This window comes from Hydra vulgaris, chromosome 11 (genome assembly GCF_038396675.1).
Source record: "Hydra vulgaris chromosome 11, alternate assembly HydraT2T_AEP".
NCBI lineage: Eukaryota > Metazoa > Cnidaria > Hydrozoa > Anthoathecata > Hydridae > Hydra > Hydra vulgaris.
In genome coordinates, this window is record NC_088930.1 from 16,047,800 (window position 1) to 16,056,578 (window position 8,779).

At 26.7% G+C, this 8,779-nt stretch overlaps 1 non-coding gene across 1 annotated transcript; it reads left to right on the forward strand.

Annotated features, from left to right (window-relative positions):
* Positions 1 to 5,590: 5,590 nt before the first annotated feature.
* Positions 5,591 to 5,698, forward strand: LOC136087661 (small nucleolar RNA SNORA72). Its single transcript, XR_010641974.1, has one exon. It is a non-coding gene; the product is annotated as a small nucleolar RNA SNORA72 (small nucleolar RNA).
* Positions 5,699 to 8,779: the final 3,081 nt, after the last annotated feature.

Consider the following 8,779-nt stretch of genomic DNA (forward strand, 5'->3'; position numbering starts at 1 on the left):
CACCATGAAAGTTTTTTGAACCAAACAGTGTTACATTTACGACCATTAGTTTTAGGAAATATATAGTCAGAAGGTGGCACCCATACGTTCATTAGAAGATTATACTTCTCATGCTTCGATAATTTTTCCACTTTGTCTACAAACAACCCAATATCAAATTTGTTACATTCATCTTCTGTTGTTGTCTTTTCATAATTTACATTTTTTAATTTATTATTTAAATTCAAAGATGAATCAGACACAGACAATGGTTTATTGTTCATAAAAAAAAAATTCCTAATACACGATGAGGGTTCGGTCAAATTACTTTTTTGAATGGCAGAACAGTGGGGTAGTTGAAGTGCGTTTTTCTACTATTACTACAATATTTTTTGCAAAATTTAAACTTGTTTGAGTACGAACTAAAATATTTCGAAATTCTGGCTGAGTGCTTTTAAAAAATACCAGAGGCACATAGTGATTAGGTTTGAAAAAATGCAGTTTTCCCATGTGTAAAGTTGCTTGGAATTTCTTTTTTGTGTCAACATTGTACAGCATCAAGTGAATTACTTGATTGCGAATTTTGAATTTCTTAAAAGACTGTGGGTACAATGTACTTCTAAAGAGATATCCTGGACATGCATCTCCTGTAGTAGGATAAAAAAATTTTAAAGGAATCTAAAATAGAAAGTAAATATATACACAATAATATTCATATTTTAAAACAATAAAGTTCAAATCAGTTTAAATATTATATTAATCAAATAAGAATATACTTTTGAAATATTTGAGATATTTAAAATATTTGAGATAGACATCACACAAACTAAAGATGACCAAACACCAGATTTAGAAATATTTAATGCTTCAGCCAAAATAGCATCAACTTTAGACTTCTTAGCCTCAAATGCAGTAGATGCGACATTGGAGATACCAAACAAAAAAGCGGATCGTTCTTATCGAAAAACACCACTTGAATGCCCGAGACGAAATACAGGATGCAAAGCAACAAAATTGCGTTCTTGTATAATTCAATTGCACAAAGTTTCCTAAGAGTTAGTGCTAGTGTATTTTTTCCGAATAAAGCAATGGAGACAGCAGAAAATAAACAATTGCCATCTTGAGGAGTTTTGGCATAAGATTAAATTTATATGCATACACACTAATATAGATGTTATATATATATATATATATATATATATATATATATATATATATATATATATATATATATATATATATATATTTATATATACACACACACATTTATTGATTACCATATATATAGCATTGCAGTGTTTAAATATAGGGTATTCAGATTGTGGAGCTTTGACTATAAAACAAGGAGTTTTACGAACATTAGGATTTGTTTTTATTATAAATCAAGAACTTCTTAAAGAAGTTCTTTTAATAAAGCAAATCTAACCAAAAAATATCTGTTTATCCACTGCGCTGCTCAGCTAGAAACCAACAAAAACTATTTAAAAAAATATTACCTGACAGGCACCATAGAATACGTTTTTTCCTCTATAGTTTATCAGCATGTAACATTGCCAAACTATTACTTGCTGCAGCATCTATAAAAGTATCGGCTGCACCAGAGAATTTATGTAAAATATATTTTCACTCAGAGTCTCGCTGGCAGAAATGTTTCATTCAGTGGTGTTACGTAATTTAATCTGATCTATTAAAGAATGATTGTTTGCTTTTAAAGCTTGATACAGCTCCATTTCTTTCATTACAAAAGTTTTCTAACCGTATGTATAGTAATATTAATTCACCCAAGTATAATTTTGGTTTTTTGCTACACTTGCTACAGGTTTTCGGTTATTGACTTTTAGTTCTTATGTAAGACCTTCTTGTTAATAAAATGATGATACTAAATAGGTATTCATTACAACAAATGCACCGGGGTAAGCTTTGAGTTGTTTGAAAACATGACAAACAGGATTTTGCTACAGTTACGACACATTTTGCCATTTTATTTCACTCCCAGTCAAAATTAAGTAGCTACGCTGCGAAATGTTTGACATTCTTACAAAAATTTATGAATATGAGAGACAAAACCCTTTAAAAACTCGGGTTTCTTTAGCGAAAATTTTATTTCCGATTTAGTAAAATTAGTAAAGCAAGAACTGCGGCCAAAATTTGATCTGAAATTTTTCTATCATTTTGCATAAAAATATATACATATTTATATACGTGTGTAGAAAATAATAATAAATGTAGTTCGAGTTGACTGGAGCAATTGCTTCACTTGCTACACCCTGGATCCGCTCCTGAATATAATATTATTAGTAATTATTATATAATTACAAATTATTGTAAATAAGAAATTATAAATAAATATGATAATAAAAATAAAAATATGTGTTACAAAATCTTAGTTTTTATTTTATCAGTTCATAATTATTTGTGAAGATCTGTGATAGTGAAATTATAATGCTTTTAGAAACTTTTGAAAAAGATGATGGCCTTTAAAGTTATGCTTGATCTATTTTAGATGTAAGTACTTATAAAAGTGTAAAATTTTGTTTTGCGCACCTCCTAAAATCCGTTAAGATCTTTATGCTTATGCTGTAAAGCAATTTATTTACATATTATTATCAAGAATTTAGCGTTTTTTACGTAAAAATTTTGTAAATTTGATAAGGTTTTTAATTGGATAATTAAACAACTTATAAAATTTAATAGAATAAGAGTTTATTTGAAAACTTTTTAATAAAATAATTGAATATTAACGCATTAACTTTGGTTAGCGAACTTTAGTTAGCCTCAATAGGACGTCTCGCAGAATTTGAAAAGTGCACACTCCGGAAAATATTTACGCAAAGGTTATTGACGTCATTTTTTATAATATAAATTTTATAATTTATAAAAAAATTGAAAATGGTGCGATATGCTGCGTTAGCTGGAATTGACGACAGCCGATAAATATATATTTTAAAAAAAAACTTCATTCAAAAAAGTAAAAAATTGATAGATATAATTAAATGATTTTAACAACTTATAAATTTTGAAGTTTTGAAATAATACGTGACAGTATAAGGGGTATCAGAAAGTGTCAGCAAACATCACATTTTTGTAAGTCTTTATTTTAGGTGCCCCAAGAAGTTCTTTGGTCTTATCACAGAACGCAGGACAAGCCTAATTCATATGCGAGAATACAAAGACAAAATTTGTTTTCCATTTTAAATTAATTAGAATACCATATGATAGGGTTCATTGACATATATCATAACAGTTTAGAATTATGTGCTCTATAACTTTCTTTAGTCTTTAATGAAGTACCTCTTGCTGTTAAAAGTGGAGATAATTCTCTAAATTTGGCCCAAGCGGACCTTACGCCCGCCAGGACTGCTGTGACTATATAAATATCACATAGTAACGCGACATTAAATAACAAGTTCAGGAACTTAAGCTATTGAAATACGATTTTATTATTATTATTTTAATTATTTTGTATTGTCATTTTCTCTCGGAACTTTGCTTATTTTATTATTTGCAGAAACCCTGACGCAAGAACAAATTGATGGTTGCGTTAAGCAAGCCCGCTCCTAATACATTGCCGTTATCGATAAGTTATCGATAACTTAAGCTATTGAAATACGATTTTATTGTTATTATTTTAATTATTTTGTATTGTCATTTTCTCTCGGAACTTTGCTTATTTTATTATTTGCAGAAACCCTGACGCAAGAACAAATTGATGGTTGCGTTAAGCAAGCCCGCTCCTAATACATTGCCGTTATCGATAAGTTATCGATAACGGCAATGTATTAGGAGCGGGCTTGCTTAACGCAACCATCAATTTGTTCTTGCGTCAGGGTTTCTGCAAATAATAAAATAAGCAAAGTTCCGAGAGAAAATGAAAATACAAAATAATTAAAATAATAACAATAAAATCGTATTTCAATAGCTTCAGGATAGATACAAAAAAGGAGACGTTCAAATAATACCTGACGATCATAGGTGGGAGGAAGTATTAAAAATTTTTGCCAAATTTCACATGGAATAGAGGGTTAGCTACAGTGTGTCATTTTTAGCTCAGAGATATATTTTGTTTAAAAACAACGCCTCGATACTTACACGGGGGCGGGGAGGATGAAATTACTACATGATCGGAGTCCGAAAAGAACCAAAAGTGTTATGTATTACATGAACAGTCTCTAACAATTTAATAAGTTATTTTAACTTAAAATACCTATATACCTGGTTTTTGTAAACGTTAACTTTGTCTTTACTTTTTCGAATGCATGAACACTTAATAAATGATTTAAACATCTGGCAGAGGTTTAACTATTAGAATTATTTCCAAATATACAGTTAATACATTTATCTTAACACTACTAAAAAGAAAAAATATATATTAGCTTTTTATTTATGACAGCACTGCAAACTTCTAGTAAAAAACTTGTTATGAATTTACACATTGATGATAAATTTTGTTAAAAGATAAATGTATATAAAGCAAAAACTTTTTGTACAAAGTATATAAGATATGCCTTTACCTAGTGCATCAAACATATCAATGTAAACTGTATTCATTAGCATTTCAAAAATCCCAGTTCAAGTATTGTATAATAAAAGTAACATGCAATGCACATTATAGAATGTAGCTCCTTTGTTTGTTCTACATAAAATGCATTAACATGAAAAGAATTATTCAGATATTCTTATTTGAAGCTAAAATAAAAAGAATTAGTTTAACATTTTAATAGGTAAGAAAAGAGTAAAACCTCGCATAACATAACTACAAATAAATAAACAACTTGAAAATGTACTTGTTATTGGCTGCTATTGCATATTTCCGGGCTACATTTTAAATGAAATTAAACATGAAATTAAATTCATAAAATTATATATATAATTTGCGCTGAATTATAACAATAACATTTAAACAAATTTAACTAATAAGTATATTCAAATTTAAAATTGTTCCAATCTTGATTCAACAGAAAATAAATCATTTTACCACTGATATTAAAGGACGAGTATTAAGTATTTAACTTGAATTGAAATATATTATTTAGATAAAACAAAACATTTATAATTGTTATTATAACCTTACAAATAATGATAATATAAAAAAGTTAATAAACAATAAACTAAAAAAAAAAGACTATTCAGATCTGGTTAACTGATAAAAATATTTTTACTTATATAAAATAAAATAACTAGAATAGACTTACTCGTTTAATGGAATAGATTTGTTGCTAAAATAATAAAAACTATCCAATATACTGTATATAACTACTTTGAATTATATTTAAGATTCCACTTTTACACTAAAAGATCTCTTTAAAATGGAATCTCACCATTTTTGGTTCGCTGAGGTTGTACTAAAAATATAAATAATTCTAAAAGCATTATTCAATGAAAATAACAACAATAAGCAAACAAGACTTAACATAAAAAAGAACACATTAGGTTTATCTAATTGTTTAAAGAAAAGTAAACTTTCAAAATTCATAATTTTCTTTGAATAACATAGTTATCTAAATAATAATTTATTCAAAAATACCAAATAAGTTTTAAGACATGTCAAACATATACAACCAAATATTGATAAAACAATATCAAACAAAATTGTTAGAAAAATAAATGAGACTCACCAATATTTAATATGAGCTCATTTTCAGCTTCAGGCTGAAAATGAGCTCATATTAAATATTGGTTATATTATCACCAGGCTGTTATCACCAGGCTGGTGATAATATAACCAATTGGTTATATTATCACCAAATATTATCACCAGGCTGTTAAAATTATTAGTACCAATCATTGACAAAGTAAGAATTGATCAATTCTTTACCTAGCATCTCGAAATAATGACCTTTTATAGTTGTAAGAAAAGAATTAAAAAAATAAAACAACTGATTTATAAAGCTTGTATAGATTTGATAAGAAACAAATAGTAGTTTGATTACCTTCGCTTCAATATTGAACAGAGCGAGTTCATCATCTTGGGTAATGATCCTAAAGTTATTGGATTTTCACAATTTTGTCATTGCAGTGGATTTGGCCAAAACATCAGCGTCACATTTTTTGTTAATGCAAATTCGGGAGATACAAAAGTTCAGAAAGTTGGAGGGAAAGGGGAGTTAGTGAAGGCAAAATTTAAAAAAGAAAAGGTTAAAAGAAAAATAAATTTATAAAAGAGAAGCTTAAATTTGATAAAAAATATATAAATAATAAGTAGTTTTAAAATCAGATGTTATTATATATAAATAGTTAAATTCAAATTTAATCTGAAATAAAACATATTTCATTTGACACTATGTTATCAATCGCTATCTTTCCATACGTAGTATTTGATAATATGACGAATTTATAATTTTTATTGATTTGATTAATTTATTTTTAAAAGTGTTTGATACGTATTTTAATAGAAAGCTTCATTGCCTTAAAAGTACAACCTCTCTAAGCTATTTTAGATATTTTTTAATATGCTATCAGTTAAGAAAAATAAACGAATAAGAAAAAAATCGTAAATAAAAGCTTTGTTGGAGTAAACCGTAAATATTATGGTAATAGTTCGTTTAAAATAGCTGCAGATGCAGCTTTAAAGCTTCTGTTAACTGGACTAATGATACAATACAAATAGTGTCAATACTATCGAAGGTTTAGGGAAAATAAATGCATTAGAGAAAATAAAAAATCACTTGTTATTAGGAAACTTGTAAAAAGTTAGTTATACATGATCATTATTGGTTGTTTTATTCATGAAGAGGTATTATAAGAGGTATTAATAGGATATTAGGTACTATTTGGATATTAAAATATTAAGTATTATTAGGAGGTACTATGAGGCTAAAAAGGTAGACCAATTCTGCCTTTATAAAGCATTAGTTGAACAATAACCATGGAACCCTCATTACAGAAAGACATTTTAATTTCCTCAGAAAGACATATTGATTCAAAATCAATGCACTGTGTTAAAAAGACATTCATAAATCTTTCTATGAACAATATATTATTTGCATTATGTTCAAAAGCTAACATTTTTAATGACAAAAACAATAAAGTTGCACTAAAAAGCATTAGCAATCAACTGTAAAAACTGGTTTTTACCAATAAACAAAATTATTTTTACCTTTATTGTGTAGCTTCCTGTTTTTGGTAACTGATGAATAATGATTGAGAAATAACTTTACTAATTTAAAATGTTTCAACAGCAGTAAAATCAACGAAACAATGACCCACGCGGAACTAAAACAACAACAAATGAAAATGTAAGAGTTAGAAACAGTTGTAACAAAATTGTTAAATTCCAAAACTTGAAAGCAAGTTGAAAATATATAATATTAGGAACAACGAACTTAAAACAACCAACAACAATCTTATCTTATAAAAAATCAAAATTCACTTTATATTTTACCAATTAAATCATATACAATTGTATAGTTATATACAACATATACAATGGTTTAACACAATAACGTTAAAAGTATCAAACAAAGTTATAGTTAATGACTATAATCTAAATATATAATACCTAGTTATATCATTTACACCTAATCGCTATATAATCTACAATATATATTTAAACAACAAACTAACAATATCACCAACAAACAATATTAACTTCTAAAACCAACAACACAATAGTAGCTACTAAAACAAAACTATATTTTTTACATTATTATTATGTACAGAAATTTATAACAAAAACATGATTTATTATTTAAATTCACATTTAATTCACATATAATAGTATAATTTATACTATAAAAAATGAGTTCCATGAAAAAGCTAAATAAATTTTAGGCACAAAAGACTAATTTTAAACCTTCCGTTCAAGTAAACTTGAACGGAAGGTTTAAAAGTACAACATCGACAACAACAAATATACTAAAAATACCTTAATAATTTTTACATTAAAAATATCAAACTAAAAACATTAGCTATTAATAGTTACTTTGTACTTAAACTAAGTAAAATAAATTAATTACAAAAAAAGGAATTTTAATACAAAACTATAGCTAAAATTTATTTATTTTATGTAAACATTGTTTTATTCAACAAAATAATCTTAACTAAAGGCTTCCACATTTTCCGGAGACCTAAGACAATAACATCTTCTTAATACCTGAATCTTAAATCTTCGTAAGTTAAGAAGATATTATTACCAGTAAATGCAAAAAGGCTTGAACAGTAATAGAAAATTCTTATATAAAAACTGCCAGCTTTTTTTTTTTTTTTTCTAAGTTATAAACAGTCTAAATTATAAAACAAAAACAATCCTAAGTTACTTCGAAAACTAACAACTGAAAACAAATACAACAAAGTATACTGTATACAATAAAAAACAAACGAAGTTCTACAATCAAGATAATGAATTAAGGAATAAATTAATAAAGTATAACATGTGTAATAACACAATAATTTAATACAAAATGGTAATTTGAACCAACAAAAAGCTTTTTATGCTTATGTAAAATGTTCTTTTGCTTATCTTCTCGTATACGATATTTTTATTGCTTATGTTTTCCATAAAAATTTCGTGTCAAAATACTCAGGAATGAGCTCTATTAAGTTCCCTACTATGTAATTATATAAGGAAATTATAACTATAAATTATTAAATATATGTTGAAAATGAATACTTTTAGAATTCTCCTTATTTAAAATTAGGAACTACGTCAAAATTAAGAACTACGTCGATTAAAATTACGTCACTTAACTGGCATCTGCTTCAGTGTACCATATCATGCATTTTTGTGAAAAGGTAATTGTTCATGACATGCAAAGCTTTTAAAATTTATGTGGCTATGAAAATAACCGTTTTTAAAGATCTT